The following is a 15,748-nucleotide window of genomic DNA, read 5'->3' as shown; positions in this document are numbered from 1 at the left end:
CTGAAGGTAGTCAGCCTTCCTGAGTCCTATGTCTGCATACTGAGCTTTGGTAGTGTATTTTGTTGTTTATTTCAATAGTTTACAGATATATGTATTTGGAGAACGAATGCAGTTATAATCACTAATAGTTGAAGGGCCAGACTTTTCAATATCTAGAAGTTCTCTCAAAAGTGCCATTTTAGATGATGCAGAACAGTAAGATTCTGTAACCTTAGCAAGACAATTAAAATATATAGAATTAAGTCACTTAAAAGGGGAAAGTTTTCTCGAATATAACATATAACTCCAAATCCACTCAATTCAATATTAATTTTGGCCCCAAAAGATCAATTTCCCCATAGGAATAAATGTAAAAGAGGGGAAGGGTTAACTAAAGCCAGTAATGTGTTTAATTTCATACTTCTTTTCCTTCTCAGCATTATCTCTCAAATCACACAGAGTCTCTTCCCCTGTATACACAACAGAACAGAACATGGTGGTTATTTGTCCATTGAATCAGTTATTTATCACTGCATAACAAACTGCCCCCAGAGACAGTGGCTTAAAACAACAACATTTATTATCTTACAGTTTCTGTTGCCTGGGAATCTGGGCAGGGTTTAGCAAGATCTCTGTATTAGGGGCCTCTCCCAATCAAGATGCATTGGTGGTATCAGGGAATTGTAATTATCTCAATATTCAACTGGCAAAAGATCTACTTTCATACTCACTTAGAACATGGTTGTTGGGCTCAGAACTTAGTGGGTTCTTGGACCGACGGCCTCACTTCCTCGCTGGCCTTTGGCCAAAGTCTACTCTCAGTTCCTTGCCACAGGGGTCTCTCCACAGAACAGCTCATAACATAACAGCTTGCTTCATCGAAACAAGTAAGCAAGAACTGGAAAAGGAGACTGAGATAAAGACAGAGCCAGCAAGACTCTATAAGTCAGTCTTCTGTAACAAGTTTAGCAGTGACACTTCAATTATTTTGCCATATTACATTAATTAAAAGTGAGTTGCTAGATCTGGCCCACGTTCAACAGGAGGAGATTACACAAAGCTATGAATACTAGAAGGCAGGGATCACTGAAGTTCCTTTTGGAAGGCTCCCTGCCTCAGACTTCTGCATGCCTTATTTTATATCTGTTTTCCTTTCCAGCATTATTGATATTCAAGAGTGTTTTTCAGTGTTAAAAGCATAAGCTTTAATACTTAGTAAATACTAGTATGACATTATTATAAGGTGTAAAAGATCTTTTATTTTTTTTATGTTTATTTATTTTTGAGAGAGACAGAGACAGAATGCGAGTGGGTTAGGGGCAGACAGAGAGAGAGGGAGACAGAAGCAGAAGCAGGCTCCAGGCTCTGAGCTGTCAGCACAGAGCCCAACGCGGGGCTCGAACTCATGAGCTCTGAGATCATGATCTGAGCTGAAGTTGGACGTTCAACCGACTGAGCCACCCAGGCACCCCAGGGTAAAAGATCTTTTAAAGTGTCATGCTGAATGTTAAAATAACAGCACAAAGTCCTCCAAATCACACAGGAAAGTATAGGAACACTGCTGTATCACCAACAAAGACAATAAGGGATCTATGTAAGGGATAAGATGATATTGCTTTATGGGATGCCTGGGTGGCTCAGTCTTTAAAGCGTCTGACTCTTGGCTTCGGCTCAGGTCCTGATCTCACAGTTCATGAGACTGAACCCCATATTGGGATCTGCACTAATAGCCTGGGGCCTTCTTGGGATTCTCTGTCTCCCTTTCCCCCTCCCCTGCTCATGTACACGTATGCTCTCTTTCTCTCAAAAGAAATAAATAAACATTAAAAAAAAACATTAAAAAAGATAACATTACTCTATGGCATCAACTCAGTTTACAACTAATTCAAATGTGCTTTTGTACAATGGCTCTCAAGTAATGCAATTCTTGACAATTGAAAAATAAAAAGCTTAGATTTGCATTAGCACATGCCCATCGAGACTTCAATAACATGTCATGTCACATTATTTCAAATTTAAATAAAATATGTCCAACTCTATATCTCTGTGTGGGCATTTGTGAATATGCTTGTAAAACTAAAGCATTTATTCTCTCAATGTTTTTATATGGAGGAATGTATTCGAAATCTGATCCATTAGCCCATTTGGACCATGGTGTTACTGCAAAGTCATACGCTTGGTATTCATGTAGGTTACCTAGGTTTGCAAGAGAAAAAAAAATGTCACTGAAAATGTCACCTCTATTAGTGGACAGATATATACATATAACAATTTGTATAACATGTTTTTGTGGGTATGTTAATAATATGGACAGATTAGACAAAAAAATGTATTACTGCTTTTATGAAAAAAAACTCAAGGAACATTACCTATAAAGAGAAGGCCAACATCGTGATTTATATGTTCCTCCTCAACAGTAATCATTTGCTTGGAAAAATAATACTTCCTTAAAAATGCAATTTGACTTTCACTCTGATATTTTTGAATACATATTTAATTGTAAATGCTACTTTTATATATTAAATATAAATTAAATATATTAATAAATTAAATATAATTTATCGTCCAATTGGGTGTTCCATACAACACCCAGTGCTCATCCCAACAGGTGCCCCCCTCAATGCCCATCACCCATGTTTCCCTCTCCCTCACCCCCCATCAACCCTCAGCGTGTTCTAAGTATTTAAGAGTCTTTTATGGTTTGCCTCCTTCCCTCTCTGTAACTTTTTTTCCCCCTTCCCCTCCCCCATGGTCTTCTGGTAAGTTTCTCAGGATCCACATAGGAGTGAAAACATATGGTATCTTTCTTTCTCTGCCTGACTTATTTCACTTAGCATAATACCCTCCAGTTCCATCCACGTTGCTACAAATGGCCAGATTTCATTCTTTCTCATGGCCAAGTGATATTCCATTGTATATATAAACCACATCTTCTTTATCCGTTCATCAGTTAGTGGACATTTAGGCTCTTCCCATAATTTGGCTATTGTTGAAAGTGCTGCTATAAACATTGGGGTGCAAGTGCCCCTATGCATCTACTTTTAATATGCTTACTGAAAAAGTCATGTTAGACTTGAGTTGTGGCATACACTACTGCTCACTCACCACTCCTTTTACAAAAAATGTCATCCTCTAGGGGCATCTGGGTGGTTCAGTCGGTTAAGTGTCCAACTTCAGCTCAGGTCATGATCTCGCGGTCTGTGAGTTCGAGCCCTGCATTGGGCTCTATGCTGACAGCTCAGAGCCTGGCCCCTGCTGCGGATTCTGTGTCTCCCTCTTTGCTCCTCCCCCACTCACACCCTGTCTCTGTCTCTCAAAGATGAATAAATGTTTTAAATGTCTTCCTCTATTCTGAAATGTTTTATATTTATTATTTCCAAACACGTGGTTGTTTAGATCAGCCTCAGCTTGGTGGCCTCAGATACATTACAAAAGACAGATTTCATTTTTGTGTCATCAAAGAGAAAAGTTGGGTTTTTGTAGGAATTTGTCTCAAACTTTGTATATGATGAATCAGCTTCTGACTCTGTGGGAAAAGATTCCCTCCCACAAGGGTTCCAAAGCCTCGTTTCTGAGTCTGAAAAGCAGAAGCTCACTGTGAGCCAATAACTTTAAAGGTCGCTGCAACTTAGGCCGTATTAATTGAGGAACAGTAACTCAAAACAACAAAAAAAATTAAACTGACCATCCCTGTCTTCTGTTCACATGACAGACCATATCTGAAATAACATGTTCAACTGCGGCATCACATTTCAAGTGGGATGTTGATACATTAGAATAATTGTGGTCAAAGGCCACAGGATAATATTTCTAGAAAACATAGTTGAGGAAGCTGCCGGTGTTGTATTAGTTTGATGGGACTGCCATAACAAAGTGCCACCACAGATTGGGGGTGCTTAAATGAGAGAAGCTTGCCACCTCATATCTAGAGGTTGGATATCTGAAATCAAGGTGTTGTTAGGATAGGTGCTTTCCGAAAACAATGAAGAAACTATTCCATGCCTCTCTCCTTAGCTTTCAGAGGGTGTCGTCTCTGTTCTTCATATCACCTTCCCTCTGTGTACATGTCTGTGCTAAACTTCCCTTTTTATAAGGACATCAGTTATATCTGATTAGGGTCCACATTAGTGACCTCGCTTTAACTCCATCACTTCTGTAAACGCCCTATCACCAAATAAGGTTACTTTCTGAAGTATTTGGGGTTACAATGTCAACAGACAAATTTTGGAGGAACAAAATTAAATCCATAACAGATGTCTCAGTAAGGAAAGTATCAGGGGCTATATAATAACTATTGTCAAATCTCTGAAGGACTGGGCCGAAAAAAGAGGGATGAGGCTTTTCTGGCCTGCTCTAGAAGACAAAACTAAAACGAATGTATAAACTTAGGGAAATAAGAAATTTCAATTAAATATAAGGAAATATATTCTTTGAGAAGCTATATAATATCCTGTGGGAAAGGCTTTGGTTCTCGCAGTCGTCAGTACAAGAATGGAAAACCTCATCACTAGTAACTGCTAGCTATGGACCTTGGACTGCTTTTTTAATTTCTCTCTGCCATGGTTATTACCCTTCAGTAAAACAGAGATAATAACACCTACTTCGTATGGTTGCTGCGAAAGTAAATGACATGATGTATATTCAACTTCCAGCACAGGGCTCAGCCCAGATTAGAACCTCAGGTAAGGTGGTCATTAATATCGTTATTATTCCTACTTGGAGTTTTCTAATGACTGTAAGGTGATGAGCTCATCCTGAAGAATTAAAATCGTGGCTGGAGGGTCACTCTTCACAGATATTATCACAGGAAGTCTTATTCTGTTTGGAATAAGTTGGATAGGGGATTTTTAAGGTCACTTGTAAGTTAGCATTTTGTAGTTCTTGAAGATAGACGATAAGTTGGAAATAGATTCAGCAGCCCCAATTTTACATCTCCCCATCACTGCTGGAACAAAAACCTGAGTTGCTATAGTTTACTTTGTTTGTAGCAATCCTCAACTGCTTAATTTCATAACTTGTAGCAGTATTTTCCCCTGTCCTGTGTTTGATTGATGTTGAAAAATATCTGTACAAATACCAACTCAATTTTAATGTAGTCTTCAATACCAAATATTATCACAAAAAGCAACCCTGAATATTCTACTGATGTAGCTTCTTGGGACTGAATGTGTGCCTCTAAATGCAAGTGCACCATGTGTTTATTAGAATAATACAAATTAACCTTGTCCTCATGCAATTACATAGAGAGAATGCATCATTCATTCATGTGTTAATGCCTAAGTCACAAAACACACTTTCATACCCTGTTAAAGTGCCCAGAGACTGTCGTGGGCACTGGAAATGCAAAAGTAACAAAATAGATATTCTCACTTTCAGAAGTTTTCAGATTAGTAGCAAAATAATCTCAGTTGGCTTTCAAATAGTGTTGCTATGAGAGTGAAGTATAGATTATTAAAGGCGTAGTGAGTATGGGCACCACAATTTTGATGGTCAGGAAGGACTTGGCAATGGAAGTGTTTCTAAGCTTAGACCTACAGTGTTAGCAGGAGTTCACAAGTGAAAAGGAGGTGGATAAAGGAATCCTAGAAAAGAAAAAGTGTGTGTGACTGTTTAGAGTCACAAAAGGTACTGCATCATAGGAGCAACTCCAGAATCTACCTGGGGTGAGAAGCAACAGGGGCAGAAGAAGATTGCACTGAGCCCAGGAGTCAGAAGACCTGACCTGGTCATTAAGTAGTGGTGCCCCTAACTCCCATCCATGAATGCAGATGTCCTCAGTAACAAAAATGCCAGCCAGCCTCAAAGTCCATACATTATTTAAGATCTTTGATGCAAACAAATTTTCAAAGGTCATGGTATACTCTTACAATGAGATATGGAAAGAATTGTGGGTTGTTCCGTGTTGAACTTCGAAGAGCCAAATCTCTTTTTCTTCATCAGTGGCTGTACCATGAAATTGTAAAGAACTGAACCAAGAGATACTTCTGTCTCTCAAGAAGGAATTTAAGATGGAGTTACACAATCAGGACTGGTTTTTCCAATGGAGAGATGAATTGGGATGGATTTGTCTTGTTAATAGAAGAGGTTCAACTATCCAATGTTCTAGAAAACACCGAAGACAGAAGCCAGATCACAGAGACCTGACATACAGTGGTTCCCAAACTAGTTAAATATAAACTTGGTAATTTTTTTAAATACTTTTTTCAATATGATTCCCTGGTTTCAGCTTTGGACAAGCTGATTGTGTTATTCTAGGTAGAAGCCCATTCATCTAATGTACACTCAAGTTGGGTTGACAGACCAAGTTCATGTCCCTTCTATTGGCCCTTTCTTATGTTTCCAACTTTGTCTTGCTTTGACACATCCCTCTCTTCTTGCTTCAACCATACACAAGTGGTCCTAACATATCAGTTTGTTTCATGTTTTCATGCCTCTGTTATCAATACCCCTTCTGTCTTAAAATACTCTTCCCTGAGCCATGCCTGTCTGTGTTCTGTTTCACACATAACTGCACACACAAATTTCAGGAGTCATCTCCTTTAAATGTCCCCCATCCCTCCCTTGTTTAAATGTGACCAGTTGCTCCTTCGGTGTCCTTAAGGTAACCCTTATTTCTTATTTGTCATGTAATCTGTAACACATTTCTGTGGTTACTTTTTATTTTATTTAATTATTATTATTATCTTTTATTTTTAAAGAGAGATCATGAGTGAGGGAGAGGGGCAAGGGGAGAGAATCTTAAACAGGCTCCACATTCAGCACGGAGCCCCACGCAGGGCTTAATCCTCGACCTTGGGATAATGACCTGAGATGAAATCAAGAGCCCAATACTCAATGGACTGAGCCACCCAGGTGCCCCTCTGTGGTTACTTAAAAAAAAAAAAAAAAACACTTCTTTTTCCTCTTCTACAGTGTTTGATACAATATGCACTCAATGAATGCTTGATGAATGCATGAATGGATAATGGATGAAATACAATATAGTAAGTATAGTGCTTAAAAGCATGGATTCTGGGGTTAGACTACCTGGTTTCAAATCCTCTCTCTACCACTTACTTGCTAGCTGTGTGAATTTGGGAAAGTTACTTTAAGTCACTGCATCTTAGTTTCCCAATTATAAAATGAAAATAACAATAGTACCTGCCTTATAGAGTTGTTAAGAGGTTTTAAATGAGTTAATATTTGTAAAGCACTGAAGCATGTCTGGACCATCATGTCATATGTGTTTGTAAAATAAATGATTATGAGAGTAGGGAGGATGAGTGCTTGAATCTAGATCTAGATACAGTGATGAAAAGCAAAGACAAATTCATAGGAGAGAAAACTGGTGAGACTTGATCACTGACGAAGCAAAGAAGTTAGAATCACTCTCAGAATTGTACTGCAGGTCACTGAAAGGGGTAGGCAGTCTTCTTCCATCGGTTTATGATTTCTAATTATCTCACCACTTAGGAAAGCAAGAAAAATCTGGCCTTGAAGGATGACACACAATCAGTCTCATTGGAAAAAGAACGGGTCAGATGTTTTAAAAACACTAATGAGAACAATGAGCCCCGAATAGCACTGAAACAAAAGAGCAACTAATCCCAAAAGAGAAGGTCCTGATTGAGACTGAGCAACAGAGAAGTGATGAGAAAGGATGCAACTGGGACCAGGGAAACATTGTAAGGCAGTGTGTTAGCCAACAGAAAGGGCAATTCAGGGGAATAATTTTCTGCAGTGTTGTAATGGAGAGAGAACACAGGATCACAACTGTGGGTCCTCAGCTCAGACATCAGTAAGTGTAAATTTAAACAAATATCTTGATGTCTCTAAACCTTTTCATTGTGTTAAATGTGAATGATAATGCAGCCTTCATAAAGTTACCATGAAGATTAAATAAGACAATGTTTGAAATTACTATACACCTGAAAAATAAGGTACCGCAGTCCTTTGGATAAGCACAGTGGGGTAGGACCATCAGGATCACTGTGGAAACGGACACTGTACAAAGCAATCTTAGTAATCAGTAGGAAAGATGATGATTGCCTTGGCCTTTCAATTTTTTGGCAAAACATTAAATGCTTTCTTACTGTCATTTACAAATTTATAGGAAAACAACAGATAGTAAGACATATTGATTCAGTACATGTTAATATGAAACATTAACCATGTTTAAAATTTAAGTGTTTTACTTCTTTTTAAAAAATGTACGAAGAGTATAGGTAATATAATAGTAGCGAATAATGCTTGCCTTCTTGTCAAATAATTAACGACAGGAAGGAAGCATCTCTTTTGCATGTTGGCCAGTTGGCATACTCCTTTGTCAGGCTGGATCAGCTTCCAAAATTTCATTCCTGGTTCTTTCAGTGCCTACAAATATCTCCAAGACTTTTGTGTGTGTGTGTGTGTAATGTTTTGCCCAATACCTTCATCAGAACTCTCATTTACGTGAATAAAGTCTCTTGCAGTAAGCCCCCCGATCTCCCATCTGGAGGCTCTCAAACAGCAGTGCCTGGGCCGCGATCTTCTCATCTCATGTCATATCCTGCACTCTTACTTTCCACTTCTGGGCTGCACTTTTATACGGTGCGCAATTCCCTCTTTCGAGAAGCCATCTTTGTAAAATGTCACGTGAGTGTGCCACCAGGAGACAAGGAGGCAACGCTACTGCATGCTTTGTTGTCTGAGTGTTCACTGAGAGACAGCTATATGGTAACCACACGGAGGCGACTGGTGGCTGGTGGTGATGTGCGTCGCTTACTTACACGCAGATTTCGGAGCCAAAACACCATCAGCAGTTTGTACTTCATGCAGTTAATACACTGGAGCAAATGAAATTTGAACTGTGCTGCTGACGGATTGGCATTCTTTGGCTAAACCATGGTTACTGACATACATATATATATATATATATATATATATATATATATATACACACACATATATATATACACATGTATATATACATGTGTATATATATGTATACATGCGCATATATGTATATGCATATATGCATATGCAAAGCAAAGGATGCCAGTATTTTCAATTTTATCCTTTGGGAGAAAAGTTCTTCATTTTTCTTTAACCAGTAAAACATATGTTCACATGAGCACTGTTGCAATGAGAATACCCAGATTTTGGTGGGTGAGCTACAATATGGAGAAAGGAGGTTTGGGATTAAGCTCAATTCCTAACCCACTCTGAGTGCTCCTCCTTTTCCACAGCAGTCCAAATGTGCAATTGTGACACATGCCTGGGCTGGGAACTGCTGCTCTGATGCCCTCCACAGCAGTTGGAGGTTTAGTCACTACCTTTTTAACTTGAAAAAAAAACACTAAGTAAGCCATTAATTTGGATCTGTTGTGGTTTCGCTTTTAATTATTTGTTTTTATTTTGGTTTTGCTTATTGCATTTCCAAATGGATTATTGTAAGGTAATGGCTCTAAGTGAAGGAAATTTAAATGACTTTGGCTTTCCAGGGTGTGTCCCAAGACCCCACTTCACACAGACATCTCTCCTTTTTACTCTTTCTGTCTTGAGAAGCACAATGAAAGATAAAATGCAAGGGAAGGTAGTGTGAGTAGCAAAGACCACAAACCTAGCCCCATGTAAATTAAAATGCTAAAAATAAAAGGATATGTGCATATTTAAAAAGTATTTTCCCAGGGTGCCTGAGTGCCTCAGTTGGTTAAGCACCCCACTCTTGATTTTAGCTCAGCTCATGATCTCATAGTTTATGAGTTGGAGCCTTGCATTGGGCTCTGCATGGAAAGAGGAGAGGCTGCTTAGAATTCATTCTCTCTCTCCCCCTCTCTCTCTCCATCTCTCCGTTCCTCTCTCTCTCTCTCTCCCTCTCTCTCTCTCTGTCTCTCTTTCTCTCTATGCCCCTCCCCAACCTCAAAATAAATCATCTTTTTTTTTTAAAGTATTTTCCCATTAAAAGTAGGAATGAACCAAACATTCATGCTAAAGAAATAAATCTGGGGGAAAAACATTCCTGAGAATGTTCATTTTAGGTTTTTGATATCAAATACTGTCAACAACCTAAATAGTGGTGGATATGGTTTAAAACAATGTAATATACTAGCTAGGTAGAATATTGCACAAATTTAATCTTGATACAATGTTAAATTATAACACTATGTAGTATAAATGTTAATCTCGAATAGATTATAGCAACAAGGAAAAATGCAAAGGCTATAAAGTGAAAAAAGTAGACAACAAAACTTCCAGTCCCAGACTACAATGCAAGAGAGTTGATATTTCTGCCCTTTTCCCCAGAGCAGAAATGCTGCTGCTCAGTCCTTCCCAGTCCCAGCATGATCACAGGTTGATGCTCAACCAATTCCTTAGTTATCTCTCAGATATACTTCAAGAGAAATAGTACTGGCCTGACAAGTTCCCATTACATCCAGCTTCCTGACATTAATGGAATCAAAATAGTGGACAAAACCCATCCCAATTCCTGATATAAATGTAGTATTATGTTCCACTCTGAATCTCCAAGCCTACCCCCTACCCATCATATCTCAAAGAGAGTACCAGTGTGGTCCATTACCAGAAAGGCTAGGATAATCTTCCTAAGCAGAGGTTATACTAAGAGAAATAGAGGGTCCATGGGCCTGGAATTCCTTCTCCCCTTGTCTATCTCCTCCCCACTTTCTTCTTCTTCTCCTCAATCTTTTTCTCCTTCTTCTCCTTATTCTTTTCCGTTATTTGTTGGTTGGTTGGTTGGTTGGTTGGTTTTAGAGAGAGAGTGTGCAAGCAGAAGAGGGGCAGAGAAAGGGAGAGAGAGAATCTCAAGCAGGCTCCACACCAAGTGCAGAGCCTGATATGGCCTTGATCTCATGACCCTGAGATCATGACCTGAGCTGAAATCGAGTCAGATGCCTAACTGACTAAGCCACCCAGGCATCCTTTCTTGTCCCCTTTTATATCTATCTATTCTTTCTGCAGAATCTTAGTTTCAATCTAATCAGGCCAGGGAGGTTATCTTTTCTGGAAACCTTCCACCCTGAAATGATCAAAGTGGACCCATGGGTCAGTGATCCTATAGTCCTCTGAGGAAAACTTTTTTCTAGTGTTTCCACTTCTTCAGAGTGGAATCTGAAGACAAGAAGACAAATAAAACTCCCTCTTGATAATATTAATCTTCTGTCATGATATAACTGGATGTCTGCTACTTTTCTATAATTCTCTTAGGCTCCATAAGTGAGAATGGGGAAGAATAACAGGGATGTTAAAATATACATATTTTTGGACAAGGCTAAAAGTCTTCTATTGAAAACTGAGGACTAGAAATGTATATAAACCCTTTGTTCTCCAAGTACTGTTTTTCTTATCTCACAACCACAAACTTTGTGGTAAACACATGACCGAAGACAGTGGTCATCTGGGCCAGTGTCAGATCACAAGGGTGCTTCTTAAAATGCAGACTCCTGGACCCCACTGCTAACCTACCATGTCAGAAGTGAGGGGGGATGAAATGGAGGTGAGGTGGCATTAAGAACCTGCATTTTCAACAAGTTGTCCAGGTGATCCTTCTGAACTAGAGTTTGGGCATCACTGCAAGCCCATTTTCTTCCAGTCCTAAGAAGAATGACCCACAGCCTCCAAAACATACCATATTACCTCCATAAGCCTTCAAAACAGACAAGGATTGAGGAAAATGGCATCATTCTTCCTAATTACTCATTTCCACTCCCCTTTCTAAAAGAGGATTACATTTGCCCCAGTTTTTGCCTTGTAACTTGCAGTGCTTCTCTTTGGGAAAAGCATACTCCGCTGCTACCTCATTTACACCACACTTGACCATGTGACTACCTATGGCCAATGCAATGTAAGTGCAGGTAATCTATGTGACACCTGGGCAGTTATTTCTAGCACCACTGCACTGCAGAGGTCTGCAGGGCCACATAAATGGAAAAGGTCACTTGTTCTGGCCCAAAGACAATGCAATAAACGTACGTGGCCATTCCCAATGAAAGGACAGACCCAACGTGTGCACAGTTACATACTAGTCTCGCCCTGCTATAGCTCCCCGGCCTGCACTGTCTCAAGGACAACAGTGACAGCTCTAATCTGTCTTCAAAACACTGCAAGGAGGGCTTATTTGCCCAGCTCGTCACACACACACACACACACACACACACACACACGCACACGCAGTTTGGGCAAGAAAGGATACCACTGGGCAAATTGCCTTCAAATACACAATCTATCTCATTTCTTCAAGGCTTTCCCTGTTTGCTTTTCCAAATTCACCTTCTCATCTTCCATGGCAACAGGACAAGACAGAATGGTTCTGTTTTAATATTCAAGAGCTGTTGCTCACGGACAATGTAGTGCTGTTCAGCAGAAAAATCCCATTCAGCACACAAAAAATTCCTTCAACTTCCCTCCTCATCACTTGTGAATTAAAGATACGCTGTACAATACCTTTGCCAGACCCCTGATTTCATCTTCCTGATAGCGTTGGCTACAAACACAAAGCAGGATAAAAAACAAAGTGTATGGCTAAACCACTTGCTATCTACTCATTTCTTTCTATAAATCACCAAAATGACAGGATTCTGAAATAGATATATAACATTAGCTTGATAAATACCATTTGTATCTGAAGTCCTATATATGGAAAAGAATTCCCATGAGCTACCTTTCTTTAACATCGGGTCCTCTAAAGTAAATAAAAACATTATGCAAATTTAAAAAAAAAAAGAAGAATTCTAAAAGATGCTGGAAACAAGTGTGATTAATATGCTGTAAACATACATGCAAATCTACTCTGTACCTAGGTGACAAATAAGTCACATGGAATTTTGCTAAAGCAATTATCACATGCCATTTGTGCTTCATGATTAGTCTGGCATCATTATATAGTATAAAGTCAAATATCTCTGTTTGATAATAAAAAGTCACTAATTCTTCCAAGTGTAATTAGAGTCATGTCATTTGGCACAATGTGTTTTTTTATTTTTTAACATTTTATTATTTATTTTTGAGAGACAGAGAGAGACAGAGTATGAGCAGGGGGAGGGGCAGAGAGAGAGAGAGACACAATCTGAAGCAGGCTCCAGGCTCTGAGCTGTCAGCCCAGAGCCCGACGCGGGGCTCGAACCCACAAACTGCGAGATCATGACCTGAGTCGAAGTCGGACACTTAACCGAAGGAGCCACCCCGGGGCCGCTGGCACAATGTGTTTCAAATGGTACGTGACTACCTTCAAAGCCCAAAGACTTATCAAATATAATTTTTCAAGTGGGCTTAGAGCTGCTAACATAAACTAGAGTTCTTAATTCCCAATATATTGTTTCAAATGTAAAGAAGAGATAATTCCTTAATGAATAGGGCCATTAAGAAGTCATAATCAATCACCAAGGAGAATCAAGGATCCCTTTGCTCCATGACTCAAGTCAATTGAGGTAGAGGTAATAATAGTGACAACCCTCCTTGTTACTTCACTTAGAAGCCCTTGATGTGGCTGCACTATTTCTAGTTAACTCTTACAAGGATCCCAATGTAATCCAAGAGTTTCTGAGGCTGGGAATCGAGATTGGAAAACAAAGGAGTCCTCGACTCCAGGAGATGCCTCCAATGGGGACAGTTCTGGGCCAAGAAAACCAGTAGAAATCTGACAAATGATTCAGATTCTTTCCCCCTTCCTTCCCTAACTGCAAGCATCCAAGACATTCCAAAAGTTTTAGAAGGCATTCACTTGGTCCAGCATTTCCTGGAGTACCTCAGATGGCCCCAGTATTGTTTTGTAATCCCAGGGAACATCCAGATTTCTGGAACTGACAGGAAAGGACACAAGCACCCTGATTATGGGCTGGACTATGTGCCCATTAGCTCAGACTTGCAGTCAAGCAGATGCCCAGGTAAATCCAGTCTCCCCAAAGTTCAGGGGTACAAAATGTCAGGCCTCATTCATCGAACTGGCATCACCCCCACAGGCACCTTCATCCCACACGTATCATCACTTTGATGGGGACAAGGATGCCCTCCATTTCCCAGAGATTCTTTTACTTCCCTCCCACCTTCTTCTTATATCATTTTCTTCCCTAACCCCCTCCAAAATATATGACCATAATAAGAATGCCATCTAGACTGGTTAGGGCATTTGTTCATTAAAAAGCCAACTCTCAGCTAAATGAAGAGCCAAAGATCATTAGAGGTGACAGAGCATAGAATTTTTGAAATGAGTACCTCCCATAAGGCCTCAAATATCACCTTGGCCGTTTACGACTCTCTTGGTGTGTATTTTATACACCATTTATTTAAAACAGCTTTGAGAGAAGGTCATTCAGGTATTTGGATGTGGGTTAACATCTAAAATGAACCATGGTTTATTATTCTTCTTATTGTCCACTTAGTAAGGATAGTACAGTAGATGGTTGAAGACTATAGCCTCATTTGGGAAAGTGCAAAAACAGCACTTTTCTTCCATTCACATTAGAATGAATATCTTGATATTTAAGGCTCTAGCCCTTTAGGAATGAACGGTGATTTTGTGCATATAGTACATCTGTACCTCATCCTTCTAACTCTCGAGCATAATACCCTAGCTCAGACAGAGAAGAGTTGCAGAAAAAGGACATTAGTGTCTGCAGCAGTGTTCTGTTTAAATGAATTGGATCTATAAGACAATCTTATCAAGCTTGTTTTAGAGTAAGTGGCAGCTTTATGTTGAAGAACAAGGGGAAGTAGTGAAGCTTCATAAACCTGCAGGATTTTTACAAGCCAAGATAGATGGTGAGATAATGAGAACAGATTTACTTGTCAGAGGCTCTGATGTCAAGACCAGTGTTTTCTATGATTTTCAAAAGGCATACTTTTTAATACATTCACAACGCAATAGCACTTAACAGCAATTGATGATCCACAGAAATGTGTGTAAATTAATATTGAAAAGAAGCATCTACTGAACATCAGCACTGCCTGTAAGTAACAGGAGAGGGACTTAAACGCTGTGGTGTTTTTGAATGTTATCTTTTGCAAGCCTATTTCAAGTTTGTTCTCATTATGCTGGAACTAATTGAAGGGTCATACATAGAAAGAAAAAGCAATTCATTTGAGAGTCTTAGCAGGATTTTTATGAAACCTCTTCACAGGTGGGAACTAAGACGATTTAGTAACCATATGACCAAAGATGAAGCTCCATCATTAAAACATCTTTGAGCAGAACTGAGAAGAATTAAATGGTTAAGACTAAGGGTGTAAAGAGGTTAATGGTGGGATGCCCCAAGAGTATGCTTTAAAATGGTTGACGTTCAATGAATTTATTAACCTGGGAAAAGAATGGATTGTGAATTGAAAAGTTTGCTGGTGTTGCAAAAGTGTTAAGAGAATTGGGGAATGAGAGAATTTGAAGAGCTACCAGGGGCCATCTGATCCCTTTTTGTGATGTCCTGTGGGTGAAGCCCGTAAACAGGCCTGATGGAGAATGCTTTTGCATTAAGAGACCACGCCTGGGTCTCCTACAAGAGGACCAAAAAAGGTACTTTAGATTCTTTAAAGAGGAAGAGGGTAAAGGGTACTCTTGTCAGAACTACACTAGAAAAAAGAAACATCTAAAGTTTTGGTTGCTTCCATAAATGTAACCATCTACATTGACAAAACAATCCATACAGTAACTATTAGGAATCAAAAAGAATCTGGACAATCAGCTCAAACTAGCTTAAGAAACGAAAAATGAAGGAAAAAAAATATTATTAGTTCATGCCAGTGTATAAACCGGTATCGCAGACATGCAGTGAACACCATTTTTCACTTTGATAAGCAAACTTAG

General features: G+C 39.3%; 1 pseudogene; it reads left to right on the top strand.

Moving 5' to 3' along the window:
- Positions 1 to 15,138, top strand: part of LOC101099120 — a 49,806-nt pseudogene extending 34,668 nt beyond the window's left edge.
- The last annotated feature ends 610 nt before the right edge of the window (positions 15,139 to 15,748 follow it).

This window comes from Felis catus, chromosome B1 (genome assembly GCF_018350175.1).
Source record: "Felis catus isolate Fca126 chromosome B1, F.catus_Fca126_mat1.0, whole genome shotgun sequence".
Taxonomy (NCBI): domain Eukaryota; kingdom Metazoa; phylum Chordata; class Mammalia; order Carnivora; family Felidae; genus Felis; species Felis catus.
This window is presented reverse-complemented; position numbering and strand designations above follow the sequence as displayed.